Here is a 21,698-nt window from a genome sequence, read left to right on the forward strand (position 1 = left end):
GGGAGCTTACCCGTGTAAATAGTTTTATTTCTTTTCTTTTCTTTGGGGGTCGATAGGAGAAGACCGTAACTAAATTGTTGAAGTGGCTCTTATATGCATTATTGTTGATCTGACAAAAGAGCCCATATTGCCTTGTCTTCTCCTGTTTATTGAATGCTTGCAGATTCCAGCTTAGTCCAACACATGTGCACTATTATTATTATCCACATCGTTCGGTCGTGCAAGTGAAAGGCAATTATGACGATATATGATGGACTGACTGAGATGAGAAAAGCTGGTATGAACTCGACCTCTTTTTTTGTAAATATGATTAGTTCCTCTTTCCTAATTCAGCCTATTATGAATAAACATGTTTGCAATGACAACTAGAGACCATAGTTTCTTGTGCCATGCTTAATTAGCTAGGAGCTTATAATGGTTTACCTTGCGTGCCAACATGCTATTAAAATGGTTGTGATGTGGTATGATAGGGTGGTATCCTCTTTTGAACGATTCGAGTGGCTTGACTTGGCACATGTTCACGCAGGTAGTTGAAACAAAATCAACATAGCCTCTACGATATTTATGTTCATGGTGCATTATATCCTACTCATGCTTGCATTCGGTGTTGATTAATTTTAATGCATGTTCATGACTGTTGTCGCTCTCTAGCTGGTAGTTTCCCAGCCTTTTTCTAGCCTTCACCTGTACTAAGTGGGAATACTGCTTGTGCATCCAATCCCATAAACCCCAAAGTTATGCCATATGAGTCCACCATACCTACCTATATACGGTATCTTGCTGCCGTTCCAAGTAAATTTGCATGTGCCAAACTCTAAACCTTCAAATAAATATCCTGTTTTGTATGCTCGAATAGCTCATGTATCAACTAGGGCTGTCTGTATCTTCCATGTTAAGCGGGTTATTCTCAAGAGGAGTGGACTCCGCTCATCACTCACCAGAAAATGGCTGGTCACCGGGATGCCCAGTCCCATGCTTTATGCAAACCAAATCAAAATAATTGCAAACAAAACTCCCCCTGGGACTCTTGTTAGTTGGAGGCACTCGTTGTTTCGAGCAAGCCATGGATTGATGCTTGTTGGTGGAGGGGGAGTATAAACTTTACCATTTTGTTTGGGAACCGCCTATAATGTGTGTAGCATGGAAGATATCGCCATTTCTTGGTTGTTATGTTGACAATGAAAGTATACCGCTCAAAATATTATTCACCTCTATTTCAAAACCGAGCTCTGGCACCTCTACAAATCCCTGCTCCCTCTGCGAAGGGCCTATCTATTTAATTTTATGTTGAGTCATCATCCTCTTATTAAAAAGCACTAGTTGGAGAGCACCACTGTCATTTGCATTCATTACTGTTAGTTTACATTGAGTATGACTTGACTGGATCTCTTTTACCATGAATTACAATGTCTAGTCAGTCCTTGATCTTTAAAGGTGCTCTGCATTTATGTTTTGCGGTCTCAGAAAGGGCTAGTGAGATACCATCCTGTTATATCATATTATGATTGTTTTGAGAAAGTGTTGTCATCCGAGATTTATTATTATTGCTCGCTAGTTGATTATGCCATTGATATGAGTAAACGTGAGACCTAAGCATTATTGTGAATATGGTTAGTTTATAATCTTTGCTGAAAACTTGAATGCTGGCTTTACATATTTACAACAACAAGAGCAAACAGAGTTTGTAAAAGTTTTTCTTTATCACATTTAATTTTATCAACTGAATTGCTTGAGGACAAGCAAAGGTTTAAGCTTGGGGGAGTTGATACGTCTCCATCGTATCTACTTTCCCAAACACTTTTGCCCTTGTTTTGGACTCTAACTTGCATGATTTGAATGGAACTAACCCAGACTAACACTGTTTTCAGCAGAATTGCCATGGTGTTATTTACGTGCAGAAACAAAAGTTCTCGGAATGACCTGAAACTCTATGGAGCGTCTTTTTGGAAATAATAAAAAATACTGGCAAAAGATCAAGACCAGGGGCCCACACCCTAGCCACGAGGGTGGGGGCGCGCCTGCCCCCTGGGCGCGCCTGCCCCCCTGGGCGCCCCCCTACCTCATGGGCCCCCTGGAGCTCCTTCGACCTCAACTCCAACTCTATATATTCACTTTCGGGGAGAAAAAATAGAGGAGAAGGATTCATCGCGTTTTACGATATGGAGCCGCCACCAAGCCCTAAAACCTCTCGGGAGGGCTGATTTGGAGTCCGTTCGGGGCTCCGAAGAGGGGAATCCGTCGCCATCGTCATCATCAACCATTCTCCATCACCAATTTCATGATGCTCACCGCCGTGCGTGAGTAATTCCATCGTAGGCTTGCTGGACGGTGATGGGTTGGATGAGATTTATCATGTAATTGAGTTAGTTTTGTTAGGGTTTGATCCCTAGTATCCACTATGTTCTGAGACTGATGTTGCTATGACTTTGCTATGCTTAATGCTTGTCACTAGGGCCCGAGTGCCATGATTTCAGATCTGAACCTATTATGTTTTCATGAATATATGTGAGTTCTTGATCCTATCTTGCAAGTCTATAGTCACCTATGTGTTATGATCCGGCAACCCCGAAGTGACAATAATCAGGACCACTCCCGGTGATGACCGTAGTTTGAGGAGTTCAAGTACTCACTATGTGTTAATGCTTTGGTCTGGTACTCTATTAAAAGGAGGCCTTAATATCCCTTAGTTTCCGCTAGGACCCCGCCACCACGGGAGGGTAGGACAAAAGATGTCATGCAAGTTCTTTTCCATAAGCACATATGACTATATTCGGAATACATGCCTACATTACATTGATGAATTGGAGCTAGTTTTGTGTCACCCTAGGTTATGACTGTTACGTGATGAACCGCATCCGGCATAATTCTCTATCACCGATCCATTGCCTATGAGCTTTCCATATATTGTTCTTCGCTTATTTACTTTTCCGTTGCTATTGTTACAATCACTACAAAATACCAAAAAGATTAATTTTGTTATAATTACCTTTTGCTACCATTACCATTACTATCATATTACTTTGCTACTAAATACTTTGTTGCATATATTAAGTTTCCAGGTGTGGTTGAATTGACAACTCAGCTGCTAATACTTGAGAATATTCTTTGGCCCCCCTTGTGTCGAATCAATAAATTTGGGTTGAATACTCTACCCTCGAAAACTGTTGCGATCCCCTATACTTGTGGGTTATCAGGAGGCACCGGTGAGAGGCACAACAAAGGACTGAATCAAGACCCCCCATAAGGTAAATGTGGTCGCACTAAGTAAAACCCGATTCAATGGCACCATGATGGGATCAACATCATATTCAAGTTGGACTTAATTAGATTTAATTTTGCAATAAAAACTTTATATAAAAACCCATACTATGCCATGGTCATACAACTAATCGACATGCAAAGCTAGCAATTCATAGATACGGATCAACATAATTATCTTGCACTACTCAGGATAAAAAAACTTTACTGGTTCTACCTCATTTTTAATATCATGCAATATTTTGATTAACTCATAATTCATATCAATATATCACTTAATAAAAGAACCATCATTATTTATCATAGCAATATAACTAAAGCAAAAATTTATCCTACTTGACCAATCTAGTCCATGCATTCAACCAGAGAGTTAAACAAGCATTTGCAAGCATGATAAAGTAACTAGCACTCAACACAATTTATTTAACAAATTTTAAATGCAAATAAGAACTAATATTAAAGTAGAAAATCATAGATATTGAGATAACACCATCCAAATGCTGGTGTGGCTTGCCTTAGTGCAGAGGAGGATCACACTCCTCCTGGTTGGCTTCAAGACAAGTCTCTCCTTCTGAAAATATTTCAAAACCACAAAAACAAATATCAAAAACCTCTCTGAACAGCACCAGAAATTCTAGAAAACGAGGAAAAATCCACATTTTGGTGTGCTTCTAGAGTTTTCTGAAATAAAGACAATGCAAAAAGAATCAACTCATTTGGACTTATAGGCTAGAAGTTGTGGCTCGTCAAAGTTTTAGTCAAAATCTGATTAAATTTGAATAATTCAGAAAATCCTGGGGGTGACGTCGAAGGCGTAAAAGGGAGTACGCCTTCACTCATACTACTTCGGGTGCGAGTGGTGAGGCTGACACTGGGCCCCGCCCGTCAGGAGAGAGAGTGAGAGAGAGATCAAAGAACGACAGTGCTTCGCCGGAGCTTACGCTGACAAGGAGTGGGTTTGGGGCTAAACCAGATGGATAGAAACGAAGAGGGGTTCACGACACACCTGCCCATACCCGTGGCTTACCGTGGGATGGCCGAAGCTGCTCGCAGTCAAGCTCACAAGCGACGGTGGCGGACGGGACTTGCCGGAGAGGAAGAAGGCGACGACGAGAGGCGGCTCCGAGGGCTCAACAGTGTCTAGGCGGCACCAGAGGACCCCTAATGCCACGCCTCAGAGGTTGGTCGAGCCGAGGGGCATCGGAGCGAGGTGGCTGGGCTGCAGAGATCGCTAGAGTATTCTGGTCGGGGTCAACGGCCAGAGGCCTGCCCGACCGGGCTACGGTGTTCCTATGTGGTCGTGGCGGTGGTGAGGAGTGGTGTGAGGCTTGGAAGAGGAGAGGGGCTCTATATATAGCCAGAGCGAGAGGGGGCAACATGGCACTGCCGGAGTGCTTTGGAAGCCGGCGAACAACGACGAAAGGCGCGCCAGTGCGAGGGGGCAAGGTTTCAGTATCAAGGCGGAGGCTGTCCATGCTCATGGACGAGCACAGGGAGCAGTGGAGAAGAAGATAAGGGCATGAGCGCACTATGGCATTTGGCCGTGACGTGCCCGTGCTCGCTGCAGTGTCTCCAGCGTCGGTGAGCGCCAGGGAGGGGTCATGGATGATGGGTCGAGGCTGGTGGCACGGTGCGGCAGTCGTCGACGAGCTTTGGCTCGAGCACGCGCTGAACAGAAGCGTTGGCGCTACCCAGAGCGTGTCGAATGCGTGCCAAACACCGTGTCCTCATGCGGTCACCGCCCTAGCATGGTCAAAACGGCGCCCACACACGGCCAAACCATGTCCGGGATAAAGTCCACATAGTGTTTAGTCTAGAGGAGCTGAGGACACATCACCAGGCCGACCAGATTTGACGCAACCAACTTGGCAAGTTTCTGACCAGGAACTTGGTCGCCAAGTTTGGCTAGCTTCTATATGGCCATTAGGGCTTATCTCCCGGGGTTAAGGGTTTCTTAGGAGGGTAATTAGGCTCAAGAAAAATTAGGGCCAAAGGATGAAGGAAATGTACTTGCTGTACAAACTGAAATTTTGGGCCAGAAGAGAAATTATTTTCTATAGCAAAAATATTACAAAAAGTCATGCAATATTTTTGCTTGGGAAGGTGTGCCAAGGTCCAAAGAATATTCAGGAATTATTTCAGATTTTTGGGATCAATAAAAATGAGGGTTGCTTTGGAGAACTAGTTTTTGAAAAGAGTTTCAGAGAGGAAAATGAATATTTTTCTTTTATGAAAAATATTCATTTGATTATTTTGGGGGTTTACCAGAGAAATAAGGTTGAATGAGAATTATATAGGTCACTTGGGTGAAAGTCAAGGGCATGCCCAAGTGACAAGTCCATTTGAATTGATTCCAAAAATCCAAGTAAAGGCAAAGGCAAAAACCAAGTCCGGAAAAAGAGAGAAGGCAAAATCCAGGCTGTCACAAACCTCCCCCGCTTAGGATGAATCTCGTCCTCGAGATTTGGTTGCTTGGGAAAACTATTCTGGGTATGCACTCCTTAAAAATTCCTCTCTTTTCCAGGTTGCTTCCTCCTCGGTGTGATGTTCCCACTGAACCTTGTAAAACCTATTTCTTTGCTGCGAGTGACTCTGTCTGTCTCATCCAATGTTCTGATTGGCTTTCCCTCATATGTCAAATCCTTAGCCAATTCCATCTCTGCCATATCAGTCCTTTTATCCGGTGGCGAGATGCATCTCCTTAGCTTCAAGATATGAAACACATTGTGTACTTCTAATAGTTCGGGTGGCAATTCCAACTGATAGGCAACTGTTCCGACTCTGGCCATGACTGAAACGAACCGATGTATCTGGGTGCCAATTTTCCACGGGTCTGAAACCTCTTGACTCCTTTCATAGGGGTGACTTGGAGATATACGTGTTCTCCGGGTTCGAAGCTGATCTAGCGGTGTTTGGCATCATAATAACTCTTCTGCCGTGATTTGGCCAGCCGCAGTCTGTCTCGGATTTCCTTGACTTGCTTCTCGGCTTCGAGCATTAAATCAGTCCTAAAAATATGGCTGTCTCCGGTTTGAGACCAGTTTAGTGGAGTGCGGCATTTACGACCATACAAAGCTTCACAGGGTTAACTCTTTAAGCTGGTCTGGAAACTGTTGTTTTAGGAAAACTCGGCGTAGGGCAGACAGTCTTCCCACTTGGGTCCTTGGGCCAATGCACATGCCCTGAGCATATCTTCGAGTATTTGGTTTACTCTCTCAGTCTGTCCATCTGTCTTGGGATGATAAGCCGTGCTGTACCTCAGAGCAGTCCCCAAGTCTTGATGTAGTCGAGACCAAAATGCTGAAGTGAAGAGAGATCCTCTGTCTGAAGTGATAGTCTTGGGTACTCCATGCAGACTGATGATCCAGGACACATACAATTGTGCAAGCTGATCGGCACGGTAGGTGGTCCGGATGGGAAGGAAATGTGACGGTAAATATCTGGCACTTCTTTCCAATCAGATAGTGTCTCCAAATCTTCAAAGCGTGCACCACCGCGGCCAATTCCAAATCACGAGTGGGGTAATTTCCTTCATGTGGCCGTAGTTTTCTGGATGCATAAGCCACAACCTTGCCATCTTGCATGAGTACACATCCAAGACCTTTTCTGGAGGCGCCACAGTAGACATCAAAACTGCGATAGATGTTTGGAAGAGTTAATACTGGTGCTGACGTCAGCCTGATTTTTAGCTCATTAAAACTCCGTTCGCAGTCCACAGTCCATTCGAACTTCTTATCCTTCTTTAGGAGCTCGGTCATTGGCTTGACAATCTTGGAGAATCCTTCAATAAAGCGACAATAATATCTGGCTAGTCCAAGGAAACTCTGGATTTCTGAGACTGTCATGGGTGCAGACCAATCAAGTACATCTTTCACCTTGCTTGGATCCACGGATATTCCTTCTGCCGTGAGGACATGCCCGAGAAATACAACTTGTTGGAGCCAAAACTCACATTTGCTGAACTTGGCATAAAGCTGATGGTCGTGAAGCCTTTGCAAAACTGCTCGGAGGTGGTCCTTGTGTTCGTCTTTGCTTTTTGAGTAAATGAGGATGTCATCAATGAACCACCACAAATTTGTCCAAGAAATACATAAACACCTTGTTCATCATATGCATGAAGAAGGCCGGGGCGTTGGTGAGGCCGAAGGACATAACAGTATATTCATAAAGACCATATCGAGTGGTGAACGCGGTCTTGGGAATATCCTCCTTCTTTATTTTGAGCTGATGATATCCGGTCCTCAAATCAATTTTGGAGAATACTTTGGCCCCACTGAGTTGATCAAACAAATCATCAATCCTTGGTAGTGGATACTTGTTTTTGATGGTGACATTATTCAGCTGTTGGTAGTCTACGCACATTCGTAGACTGCCATCCTTTTTGTCCACGAATATCGCTGGTGATCCCCATGGTGAAGAGCTTGGGCGGATGTATCCTTTCTGCAGCATCTCGTCCAGCTGTTTATTTAATTCCACCAATTCTGAGGAAGGTGTCCGATAGTATTTCTTGTGTATCGGTGCGGTTCTAGGCACCAAGTCAATTGCAAACTCCAGTTCTTTGTCTGGAGGCATGCCTGGTAATTCTTTAGGAAATACATCTGGATACTCACTGACCACTGGGATTAGTTCCACCTCTTCTGCCACGACGGTGAAAATCATATCCTTCTTGGGTATGCTTTTGCGGGCATAAAAACTCATGGTTCGACCTTCCATATTTGTCATGGTGACTTCTCTGGTCGCACAGTTGATGCATACTTGGTATTGGGTCAACCAATTCATGCCCTGAATAATATCCAATTTGCTAGAATCGATGATTATCAGAGATGTTGGAAACTTGACGCCCTTGATGTCAATTTCCAAATTGCGGCAGACCAGATGGCCTCTAAGCAGGGATCCTGGGGATTGTACCAGCATGTGTTTTCCCAAAATCGAGCAAGGAAATTTGTTTTGGGCAGCAAAACTCCGTGAAATAAAAGAGTGGGAAGCCCCAGAGTCAAATAAAATTACGGCGGGTATGTTATTAACAAGGAACATACCAATGACGACTTCCCGGTTCTCTTGGGCTTCGTCTGCGGAGATATGATGGATTTGCCCTTGGATGGTACTTGGGGCGGAATACGGCCGCATGTAGTTGACTTGCGAATGGAATGGAGCTGTGTTTTTGTTGTTCTTGGGGCACTGTCTGGCGTAATGTCTTGTTTGCCCAGAGCTGAAATAGGAATTGTTGCACTGACAATCTTCGCGCACCGGGCTGGTCATGATATTCTTGACTTGGGTGGTGGTCCTGTTGACATTTAGCTGCCAATTGGGTTTGTACTCAACCTGAGTCTGTTGCCAAGTATGAGCCTTCTACACTGGTTGCATATCCTTTTTCGGCTCGAATTTGCGCTCGTTGTCATTAATAGCTGGCTTGTTGTCGTGTAGGAGCTTGTGTCCCCTTTCTGTGATGAGGGCCTTGTTCACCAGAGTTAGGAAGTCCGAAAAATCAAACATGCTGAGCGTGCACCAGAGATGCTGATTCAGTCCTCCAAGAAATCTGTCGACCTTCCGTTCTTCTGTGGCCACATCGTAGAGAGAATAGTGGGCCAAATGGTTGAATTTATTCAGGTACTCGCTGATTGTCATGCTGCCTTGAGTGAGGGCGAGGAATTCGCGCTGCTTGATTTTTATAATCCCGGTGGGAATATGATACTTACGAAAATGATCCTTGAATTTAGTCCAAGTAATTTCCTCGTCCGCGGGCCATATGGACTTAGCATTATCCCATCATATAGTGGCAACTCCTTCGAGATAATGCGTTGCAAAGGGAACCTTGTCTCCCTCTTCAGTGCGAGCAATCTCTAGTTTCCTCTCAATAGTCGTTAACCAATCATCGGCGTCCAATGGATCAATAACTTGGCTGAAGCTGGGAGGCTTGGTTCGCTGAAAATCTGACAGCTTGGAGTGATGACCATTCTGATTTCCATTCTGCCCAACCATAAATTGCACACTTTTCAATATTTCCAGCAGATCGTTGCTCCTTCTTTCTTCAAACATTCACAGGATTTGCTCAGTGGAAGGCGGATGTGGCGGTGGAGACAGAGGTGGCTGGTATGGCTCGGGGGAATGTCCTGCCGGTCTTGCGGAGCGACGGACAGGGACATCCTCACAAGCTTGGCTGTTGCTGCCTCCCCACATCATCCTATTATTTATTTTCCCAATAAATAGCAACCGCGATGAGAAAAATCCAACATGGGAGGAAAGCCATTGACAAATCTCGGAAGAAAACAGCGAAAGAAAACCAAAGTGAATAAAAGGTTCCAACATAATTATACATAGACTCAACATGAAAGTAAACATCACAACGGGTCTACTACCCTAATACATGAAACTAAGCATCATGACACGTGCGATTACATCCATACATCATACTCATGACGAAAGCGATACTCTAACGGTCTACTGCTCGGACGGTGCTGCTGCAGGCTCCTCTCCCGAGTCGGACCCAGATCCTGAACTGATAGTAGAGACCTCCGGGTTTAGAGAGACGCGCTGGCGCTGCCTCGAGGGCTCTCCCTCAGGGGCAGGCGCGGGATGGGAGCTAAGCATAGGAGCTGCAGGAGTAGCGACAAGGGATGCCCACACAATAGGAGCGCTGTGAGGGGTCACTACCAGAGGGTTAACGGTACCCTACGAGGTCACCGGAGGAACGGAAACTGGAGGAGCGAAACCGACAGTAGGAAGAGGGTTCCTTGTACGAGCAGTGCTACCTCTTGAGCACTGCATTGGTTTTCCCTTGAAGAGGAAAGGGTGATGCAGCAAAGTAGCGTAAGTATTTCCCTCAGTTTTTGAGAACCAAGGTATCAATCCAGTAGGAGACTACACGCAAGTCCCTCGTACCTACACAAACAAATAAGAACCTCACAACCAACACGATAAAGGGGTTGTCAATCCCTTCACGGTCACTTACGAGAGTGAGATCTGATAGAGATAATAATAATAAGATAAACTTTTTTGGCATTTTTATGATATAGATAGGAAAATAAAGATTGCAAAATAAAATAGATTGGAAACTTATATGATAAAAGATAGACTCGGGGGCCATAGGTTTCACTAGTGGCTTCTCTCAAGATAGCATAAGTATTACGGTGGGTGAACAAATTACTGTCGAGCAATTGATAGAAAAGTGCATAATTATGAGAATATCTAGGCATGATCATGTATATAGGCATCACGTCCGCGACAAGTAGACCGAAACGATTCTGCATCTACTACTATTACTCCACACATCGACCGCTATCCAGCATGCATCTAGAGTATTAAGTTCATAAGAACAGAGTAACACATTAGGCAAGATGACATGATGTAGAGGGATAAACTCAAGCAATATGATATAAACCCCATCTTTTTATCCTTGATGGAAACAATACAATACGTGCCTTCTGCCCCTGTTGTCACTGGGAAAGGACACCGCAAGATTGAACCCAAAGCTAAGCACTTCTCCCATTGCAAGAAAGATCAATCTAGTAGGCCAAACCAAACTGATAATTCGAAGGGACTTGCAAAGATAACCAATCATACATAAAAGATTTTAGAGAAGAATCAAATATTGTTCATAGATAAATTTGATCATAAACCCACGATTCATCGGATCTCGACAAACACACCGCAAAAAAGAGTTACATCGAATAGATCTCCAAGAAGATCGAGGAGAACATTGTATTGATCCAAAGAGAGAGAAGAAGCCATCTAGCTAATAACTATGGACCCGAAGGTCTGAAGTAAACTACTCACACATCATCAGAGAGGCTATGGTGTTGATGTAGAAGCCCTCCGTGATCGATTCCCCCTCCGACGGAGCTCCGGAAAAGGCCCCAAGATGGGATCTCTTGGGTACAGAAGGTTGCGGCGGTGGAAATAGGGTTTCGTGGTGCTCCTGGATGTTTTTGGGGTATATGAATATATATAGGAGGAAGAAGTAGGTCGGTGGAGCCACGAGGGGCCCACGAGGGTGGGGGCGCGCCTAGGGGGTAGGCGCGCCTCCATGCCTCGTGGCCACCTCGTTGATTTCTTGACGTCCACTCCAAGTCCCCTAGATCACGTTTGTTCCAAAAATAACTCTCTCGAAGGTTTCATTCCGTTTGGATTCCCTTTGATAATCCTTTTCTGCGAAACACTGAAATAGGCAAAAAAAACAGCAATTTGCACTGGGCCTTGGGTTAGTAGGTTAGTCCCAAAAATAATATAAAAGTGTATAAATAAGCCCATTAACATCCAAAACAGATAATATAATAGCATGGTACAATCAAAAATTATAGATACGTTGGAGACGTATCAAGCATCCCCAAGCTTAATTCCTGCTCGTCCTCGAGTAGGTAAATGATAAAAATAGAATTTTTGATGTGGAATGCTACCTAGCATAATTCTCAATGTAATTTTCTTTATTGTGGCATGAATGTTCAGATCCGAAAGATTCAAGACAAAAGTTTAATATTGACATAAAAATAATAATACTTCAAGCATACTAACTAAGCAATCATGTCTTCTCAAAATAACATGGCAAAAGAAAGTTCATCCCTAGAAAATCATATAGTTTGGTCATGCTCCATTTTTGTCACACAAGAATGCTCTCATCTTGCACAACCCTGATGACAGGCCAAGCAATTGTTTCATACTTTAGTAATCTCAAACTTTTTTCAACTTTCACGCAATACATTAGCGTGAGCCATGGATATAGCACTATGGGTGGAATAGAATAATGATAGGGGGTTATGTGGAGAAGACAAAAAAGGAGAAAGTCTCACATCGACGAGGCTAATCAACGGGCTAGGGAGATGCCCATCAATTGATGTCAATGTAAGGAGTAGGGATTGCCATGCAACGGATGCACTAGAGCTATAAATGTATGAAAGCTCAACAAAAGAAACTAAGTGGGTGTGCATCCAACTTGCTTGCTCACGAAGACCTAGGGCATTTGAGGAAGCCCATTGTTGGAATATACAAGCCAAGTTCTATAATGAAAAATTCCCACTAGTATATGAAAGTGACAAAACAAGAGACTCTCTAAAGTTCATGGTGCTACTTTGAAGCACAAGTGTGGAAAAAGAGGATAGTAGCATTGTCCCTTTTTATTTCTTTTCTTTTTTTCCTTTTTTGGGCCTTTCTTTTTTTGCCTTTCTTTCTTTCTTTCTTTTTTATTTGGTACAACGCTCTATGAATGATGATCATCACACTTCTATTTATTTACAACTCAATGATTACAACTCGATACTAGAACAAAATATGACTCTATATGAATGCCTCCGGCGGTGTACCGGGAAGGGCAATGAATCAAGAGTGCATGTATGATAAATTATGCATGGTGGCTTTGCCACAAATATGATGTCAACTACATGATCATGCAAAGCAATATGACAATGATTAAGCGTGTCATAAATGAAATGATGAAAGTTGCATGGCAATATATCTCGGAATGGCTATGGAAATGCCATAATAGGTAGGTATGGTGGCTGTTTTGAGGAAGATATAAGAAGGTTTATGTGTGATAGAGCGTATCATATCACGGGGTTTGGATGCACCGGCGAAGTTTGCACCAACTCTCAAGGTGAGAAAGGGCAATGCACGGTTTGAAGAGGCTAGCAATGATGGAAGGTGAGAGTGCGTATAATCCATGGACTCAACATTAGTCATAAATAACTCACATACTTATTGCAAAAATCTACAAGTCATCAAAAACCAAGCACTACACGCATGCTCCTAGGGCGATAGATTGGTAGGAAAAGACCATCGCTCGTCCCCGACCGCCATTCATAAGGAAGACAATCAAAGAACACCTCATGTTTCAAATTTGTTACACAACGGTTACCATACGTGCATGCTACGGGACTTGCAATCTTAAACACAAGTATTTCTCAAATTCACAATTACTCAACTAGCACACTCTAATATCACCACCTTTATATCTCAAAACAATTATCAAGTATCAAACTTCTCATAGTATTCAATGCACTTTCTATGATAGTTTTTATTATACTCATCTTGGATGCCTATCATATTAGGATTAGTTTCATTACCAAAGAAAATTACAATGCTGTTCTAAGGGACTCTCAAAATGATATAAGTGAAGCATGAGAGATCAATAATTTCTATAAAATAAAATCACCACCGTGCTCTAAAGATATAAGTGAAGCACTAGAGCAAAATTATCTAGCTCAAAAGATATAAGTGAAGCACATAGAGTATTATAATAAATTTCGATTCATGTGTGTCTCTCCCAAAAGGTGTGTATAGCAAGGATGATTGTGGTAAACTAAAAAGCAAAGACTCAAATCATACAAGACGCTCCAAGCAAAACTCATATCATGTGGTGAATAAAAATATAGCCTCAAGTAAAGTTACCGATAGAAGAAGATGAAAGAGGGGATGCCTTCTGGGGCATCCCCAAGCTCAGGCTCTTACCACTCCTTGTTCCATAATCCATCAAATCTTTACCCAAAACTTGAAAACTTCACAACACAAAACTTAAACAGAAAATCTCATGAGCTCCGTTAGTATAAGAAAACAAACCACCACTTAAGGTACTGTAATGAACTAATTCTTTATTTATATTGGTGTTAAACCTACTATATTCCAACTTCTTTATGGTTCATAACCTCTGATACTAGCCATAAATTCATCAAAATAAGCAAACAATACGCGAAAAACAGAATCTGTGAAAAACAGAACAGTCTGTAGTAATCTGTAGGTTTCGAATACTTATGTAACCCCAAAAATTCTAAAATAAATTTCTGGACGTGAGGTATTTATGTATTAATGATATGCAAAAATAATCAACCTAATCGCACTCTCCGGTAAAAAATGGCAGCAAATCTCGTGAGCGCTAAAGTTTCTGTTTTTTGCAGCAAGATCGCAAAGACTTTCCCCAAGTCTTCCCAAAGGTTCTACTTGGCACAAACACTAATTAAAAGCATAAAACCACATATAAATAGAGGATATATGAATTATTTATTGAATAACAGCAAGGAAAAATATTGGGTTGTCTCCAACAAGCGCTTTTCTTTAAAGCCTTATAGCTAGGCATAAGATTTCAACGATGCTCACTTGAAAGACAAGAATTGAAGCACAAAGAGAGCATCATAAAATACATGACAAACACATCTAAGTCTAACGTACTTCCTATTCATAGTTATATTATAGGCAAACAAATTATCAAGGCAGGCAAAAACTAGCATATGCAAGGAAGCGGAAAGAAACAATAGCAATCTCAACATAACGAGAGGTAATTTAGTAACATGAAAATTTCTACCACCGTATTTTCCTCTCTCATAATAATTACATGTAGGATCATAAGAAAATTCAACAAAATAGCTATCACATAAAATATTTTCAAGACGATCCACATGCATGCAAAGTTGACACTCTTCCAAAATAGTGGGATTAACATTAACTAAAGTCATGACCTCTCCAAACCCACTTTTATCAAAAATTTCATAAGATTAAACATTCTCCAAATATGTGGGATCTAAAGTTGACACTCTTCCAAACCCACTTTGAATAATATTGCAAACACTATTATCAATCTCATATTCATCATGGGGCTTAAATAAATTTTCAAGATCATAAGAAGAATCACCCTAATCATGATCATTGCAACAAGTAGTAGACATAGCAAAACTAGCATCCCCGAGCTTAGGGTTTTGCATATTATTAGCACAATTGACATTAATAGAATTTATACTATCATCATTGCAATCATGCTTTCTATTCAAATATCCATCGTGAATCACTCCAGAAAGTACTTCATCACAATTTTCAGATTCATGAATTTCAAGCAAAACTTCATAAAGATAATCTAGTGCACAAAACTCACTAGCAATTGGTTCATCATAATTGGATCTCTTAAAAAGATTAGCAAGCGGATGAGGATCCATAGATCTTAGGTTCTCTATTTAGCAATAAATAAACAATTATTCCAACCAAACGAGCAAATGAGCCAAGTAAGACATCAAAGCAAATGGAAAGACGAACAGAAGAAGGGCGAATAAAACGACAAGGGTGAAGTGGGGGAGAGGAAAACGAGAGTCAAATGGCAAAGAATGTAATGTGAGGGATAAGAGTTTGTGATGGGTACTTGGTATGTCTTGACTTGCTCGTAGATCTCCCCGGCAACGGCGCCAGAAATCCTTCTTTCTACCTCTTGAGCACTGCGTTGGTTATCCCTTGAAGAGGAAAGGGTGATGCAGCAAAGTAGCGTAAGTATTTCCCTCAATTTTTGAGAACCAAGGTATCAATCCAGTAGGAGACCACACGCAAGTCCCTCGTACCTACACAATCGCAACCAACGCGATAAAGCGGTTGTCAATCCCTTCACGGTCACTTACGAGAGTGAGATCTGATGGAGATAACAATAATAAGATAAATATTTTTTGGTATTTTTATGATATAGATAGGAAAATAAAGATTGCAAAATAAAATAGATTGGAAACTTATATGATAAAAGATATACCCGGGGCCATAGGTTTCACTAGTGGCTTCTCTCAAGATAGCATAAGTATTACGGTGGGTGAACAAATTACTGTCGAGCAATTGATAGAAAAGTGCATAATTATGAGAATATCTAGGCATGATCATGTATATAGGCATCACGTCCGCGACAAGTAGACCGAAATGATTCTGCACCTACTACTATTACTCCACACATCGACCACTATCCAGCATGCACCTAGAGTATTACGTTCATAAGAACAGAGTAACACATTAGGCAAGATGACATGATGTAGAGGGATAAACTCAAGCAATATGATATAAACCCCATCTTTTTATCCTTGATGGCAACAATACAATACGTGCCTTCTGCCCCTGTTGTCACTGGGAAAGGACACCGCAAGATTGAACCCAAAGCTAAGCACTTCTCCCATTGCAAGAAAGATCAATCTAGTAGGCCAAACCAAACTGATAATTCGAAGGGACTTGCAAAGATAACCAATCATACATAAAAGATTTTAGAGAAGAATCAAATATTGTTCATAGATAAATTTGATCATAAACCCACGATTCATCGGATCTCGACAAACACACCGCAAAAAAGAGTTACATCGAATAGATCTCCAAGAAGATCGAGGAGAACATTGTATTGAGATCCAAAGAGAGAGAAGAAGCCATCTAGCTAATAACTATGGACCCGAAGGTCTGAAGTAAACTACTCACACATCATCAGAGAGGCTATGGTGTTGATGTAGAAGCCCTCTGTGATCGATTCCCCCTCCGACGGAGCTCCGGAAAAGGCCCCAAGATGGGATCTCTTGGGTACAGAAGGTTGCAGCGGTGGAAATAGGGTTTCGTGGTGCTCCTGGATGTTTTCGGGGTATATGAATATATACAGGAGGAAGAAGTAGGTCGGTGGAGCCACGAGGGGCCCAAGAGGGTGGGGGGCGCGCCAAGGGGGTAGGCGCGCCTCCCTGCCTCGTGGCCACCTCATTGATTTCTTGACGTCCACTCCAAGTCCCCTGGATCACGTTTGTTCCAAAAATAACTCTCTCGAAGGTTTCATTCCATTTGGATTCCGTTTGATATTCCTTTTCTGCGAAACACTGAAATAGGCAAAAAAAACAATTTGCACTGGGCCTTGGGTTAGTAGGTTAGTCCCAAAAATAATATAGAAATGTATAAATAAGCCCATTAACATCCAAAACAGATAATATAATAGCATGGAACAATAAAAAAATTATAGATACGTTGGAGACGTATCAAGCAGCGGCGAGAGCTGTCCGGGGGCGGGTTAGCTCCCGAGCTAACTCGTAGTTTAGGAGATAGCTGGCAGTGATATAATGGGAAAGGTGGCTAGTGGGACGATCGCACGCCGTATTAATCAAAGGAAAGCGAATACGCCCATTCTCGTGCAGAGATGGGTAGTAGAAGAGACCTGGGTGGGTGTGCATGCGAACCTCATTGTAGCGCAAGTCTACAAGAGCCTCGATAGTAGCAAACTGGACCGCTTGAAATGGCGTAGAAGCGAGACCACCCTTAGTAGAATGAGTGTAAGTGTCGGAAGGGGAACTGTGGTGTAGAGTGACCTCAGCATAATACTCATACAGTGCACCAGCCAGATGCTCCCGATACACCCGATACTCTGGATCAACACCCTCTGGGTAGAGTCGTCGCCGCATGTTCTGAAGCAGGTGCGGCGATGTGTATGGAGCTGGCTCAGGATGGTACAAGATTGGTACAGGAGCCATCTACACTCACAAACCATACGGTTAGTAATAACAACAGATAAACATGCATGCAATGCAGCAACCAATTTCTATGACTACCGGCACTCAGACGAAACTATCTACTGGTCCACTAACGCACTAACGGCCTAGCATGTCCTACAATCAGTGCGACTCTGATACCAAGCGTTGTGGAACCCCGACTCAGAGCAACTGGTTTACCCTGCATTGCCAACACAGAGATCAAGTCTTCTGGCAATACACAACAACATGGCACAGAAACAACCGCTTTATTTATGCTAGCGGATTACATAAGTCTGATATTACATCAAGATACGAGGCCAAGCGGCACACTCGGTGCGGCTGAACAGTATGTACATTATTTAATGAACATGACGAGGGCCTCGATTCACACAAACTATGCGACAGCGGAAGAACGATGAAGTGGGAACTCCATAGCACAGGGACACCGACGTGGACACAGCCTAGACGCGAGATGCACTCCAATGTGAACCGACTTGCCTGAAAGCTGGCATGACACGCCAGGTCAGTACATTGAATGTACTTGCAAGCTCACAACAAACATAAGAACGATGACAAACAATATCATGACAATTAATCAGGTTAATGCCATACAAGCAATACTAGTAATGCGGTGAAATCAACATGTGCACCGAGTCTTGCAGACTCGCTTACCAGACGAGTTACCTTGTAACCAAATGGTGACCATACCTGGGTCACAACTGAAGGCAATTACTCATGATGCAACTCATGAGTTCATGAATCATCACGAAACCAGTGCCGAGGGAGTCCTGGATTAGGGGGTGTCCGGATGGCCGGACTATACCTTCAGCCGGACTCCGGGACTATGAAGATACAAGATTGAAGACTTCATCCCATGTCCGGAAGGAACTTTCCTTGGCGTGGAAGGCAAGCCTGGCAATACAGATATGTAGATCTCCTACCTTTGTAACCGACTTTGTGTAACCCTAACCCTCTCCGGTGTCTATATAAACCAGAGGGTTTTAGTCCGTAGGACAACATAGAGAACAACAATCATACCATAGGCTAGCTTCTAGGGTTTAGCCTCTCCGATCTCATGGTAGATCTACTCTTGTACTACCCATATCATCAATTTTAATCAAGCAGGACGTAGGGTTTTACCTCCATCAAGAGGGCCCGAACCTGGGTAAAACTTCATGTCCCTTGTCTCCTGTTACCATCCGGCCTAGACGCACAGTTCGGGACCCCCTACCCGAGATCCGCTGGTTTTGACACCGACATTGGTGCTTTCATTGAGAGTTCCTCTATGTCGTCGCTGTCAGGCTCGATGGCTCCTACGATCATAAATAGCGATGCAGTCCAGGGTGAGACCTTCCTCCCCGGACAGATCTTCGTCTTTGGCGGCTTCGCACTGCAGGCCAATTCACTTGGCCATCTGGAGCAGATCGAAAGCGATGCCCCTGGCCGTCGGGTCAGATTTGGAAGTTTACACTACATGGTTGACATCCGCGGGGACTTAATCTTCGACGGATTCGAGCCACTGCCGAGCGCGCCGCACTGTCACGACGAGCATGATCTAGCTCTGCCGCCGAACAGTGCCCTGGAGGCCGCACCCACATCAGCTTCGACCCTTAATTCGGAGCCAACTGCGCTGATCGAGGATAGGTGGTTGGATGCTGCCTCGGGGGTTGAGATCCCAACGGCGATCGAGCCAAACACCAGCCCCGCACTCCGCGAGACTCGTGACTCCAAGGAGCCGGACTCCTCTCCGGACTCCGAACCCTCCACGCCCCTACCAATCGAATCCGATTGGGCGCCGATCATGAAGTTTATTGTCACGGACATCTTTCAGCACTCGCCTTTCGACGATATTTTGAAGACACTAAAGTCTCTCTCTTTATCAGGAGAGTCCTGGCCGGACTACGGTCAGCAAGGTTGGGATACGGACGATGAAGAAATTCAAAGCCCACCCACCACCCACTTTGTAGCCACTATCGACGATTTAACCGACATGCTCGACTTCAACTCCGAAGATGTCGACGGTATGGACACCGATGCAGGAGACGATGAAGAACCAGCGCCTATTGGGCCCTGGAAAGCCACCTCGTCGTATGGCATATACATGGTGGACACCCCAAAAGAAGGATGGCGATGGAACAGCGGAGGATGACCCCTCCAAGAAACAACCTAAGCGCCAGCGTCAGCGGCGCCGCTCAAAATCCCGCCAAAGCAAACACGACGATTCCGGCACAGGAGATAATAATACTCCGGAGAGTGCCGAAGAAAATCCCCTCCAGCAAGATTCATCACAGGAGGATGGAGAAGCCAACCCTCATGAGAGAGCGGCAGACAGAGAGGTCGAGGACGATAATTATACGCCTCCCTCCGAAGACGAGGCAAGCCTTGACGACGACGAATTCGTCGTGCCAGAGGATCCCATCGAGCAAGAGCATTTTCAACGCAGGCTTATGGCCACGGCAAGAAGCCTCAAGAAAAAACAGCAACAGCTTAGAGCTGATCAAGATTTGCTAGTCGACAGATGGACTGAAGTCCTTGCGGCCGAAGAGCATAAACTCGAACGTCCCTCCAAGAGCTACCCAAAGCGCAGGTTGCTACCCCGATTAGAGGAGGAAGCACTTAAACCTACATCACCAGCACTTGATACGGCTGACCGGCCACCTCGTGGCCGTGACAGAGAGGCCTCCCGGCCCTCCACTCAAGCCACACCCCGTACCAAGGCACGGGAAAATGCGCCAGACCTGCGAGATATGTTGGAGGACAAGGCAAGGCAAACAAGATCGATCTACGGATCACGTGGGCGCCCCACGACTCGAGACGGTAACCGTCACGCCGGACACAAATCCGGTAGGGCCGAACACAGTAGACAAAGCTCACTGGAGCTATGTCGTGATATAGCCCAGTACAGAGGCGCCGCACACCCACTATGCTTCACAGACGAAGTAATGGATCATCAAATTCCCGAGGGTTTCAAACCCATAAACATCGAATCATATGATGGCACAACAGATCCTGCGGTATGGATCGAGGATTGTCTCCTTCATATCCACATGGCCCGCGGCGATGATCTCCACGCCATCAAATACCTCCCGCTCAAGCTTAAAGGACCAGCTCGGCATTGGCTTAACAGCTTGCCAGCAAGATCAATCAGTTGTTGGGAGGACCTGGAAGCCGCATTTCTCGACAATTTCCAGGGCACTTATGTGCGACCACCAGACGCCGATGACCTAAGCCACGTAATTCGGCAGCCAGATGAATCAGCCAGGCAATTCTGGACATGGTTCCTAACAAAGAAAAATCAAATAGTCGACTGTCCGGATGCAGAGGCCCTAGCAGCCTTCAAGCACAATATCCGTGACGAGTGGCTTGCTCGGCACCTTGGACAGGAAAAGCCGAAATCTATGGCAGCAATCACGACACTCATGACCCGCTTTTACGCGGGAGAAGACAGCTGGCTTGCTCGTAGCAACAATATGACCAAGAACCCTGGTAATTTGGATACCAGGGACAGTAGTGGCAGGTCGCGTCACAACAAGCAGAAGCGCCGCATTAACGGTGACAATGCTGATGATACGGCAGTTAATGTCGGATTCAGAGGCTATAAATCCGGTCAGGGGAAAAGCCATTCAAAAGAAATCATGGACCGAATACTCGACCGCTTGTGCCAGATACATGGTGTTGGGGAACGTAGTAATTTCAAAAAAATTCATATGCACACACAAGATCATGGTGATGCATAGCAACGAGAGGGGAGAGTGTGATCTACGTACCCTTGTAGACCGACAGCGGAAGCGTTATGACAACGTGGTTGATGTAGTCGTACGTCTGCACGGCCCAACCGATCAAGCACCGAAACTACGGCACCTTCGAGTTCTAGCACACGTTCAGCTCGATGATGATCCCCGGACTCCGATCCAGCAAAGTGTCGGGGAAGAGTTTCGTCAGCACGACGGCATGGTGACGATCTTGATGTTCAACTGTCGCAGGGCTTCGCCTAAGCACCACCACAATATTATCGAGGACTATGGTGGAAGGGGGCACCGCACATGGCTAAGAGAACGATCTTAGAGATCAACTTGTGTGTCTAGGGGTGCCCCCTGCCCCCGTATATAAAGGAGCCAAGGGGGGGTGCGGCCGGCCCTAGGAGGAGGCGCGCAGGAGGAGTCCTACTCCTACCGGGAGTAGGACTCCCCTCCCTTCCCCTAGTTGAATTAGGACTTGGGGGAAGGA

This window comes from Triticum dicoccoides, chromosome 1A, assembly GCF_002162155.2.
Source record: "Triticum dicoccoides isolate Atlit2015 ecotype Zavitan chromosome 1A, WEW_v2.0, whole genome shotgun sequence".
Lineage (NCBI taxonomy): Eukaryota > Viridiplantae > Streptophyta > Magnoliopsida > Poales > Poaceae > Triticum > Triticum dicoccoides.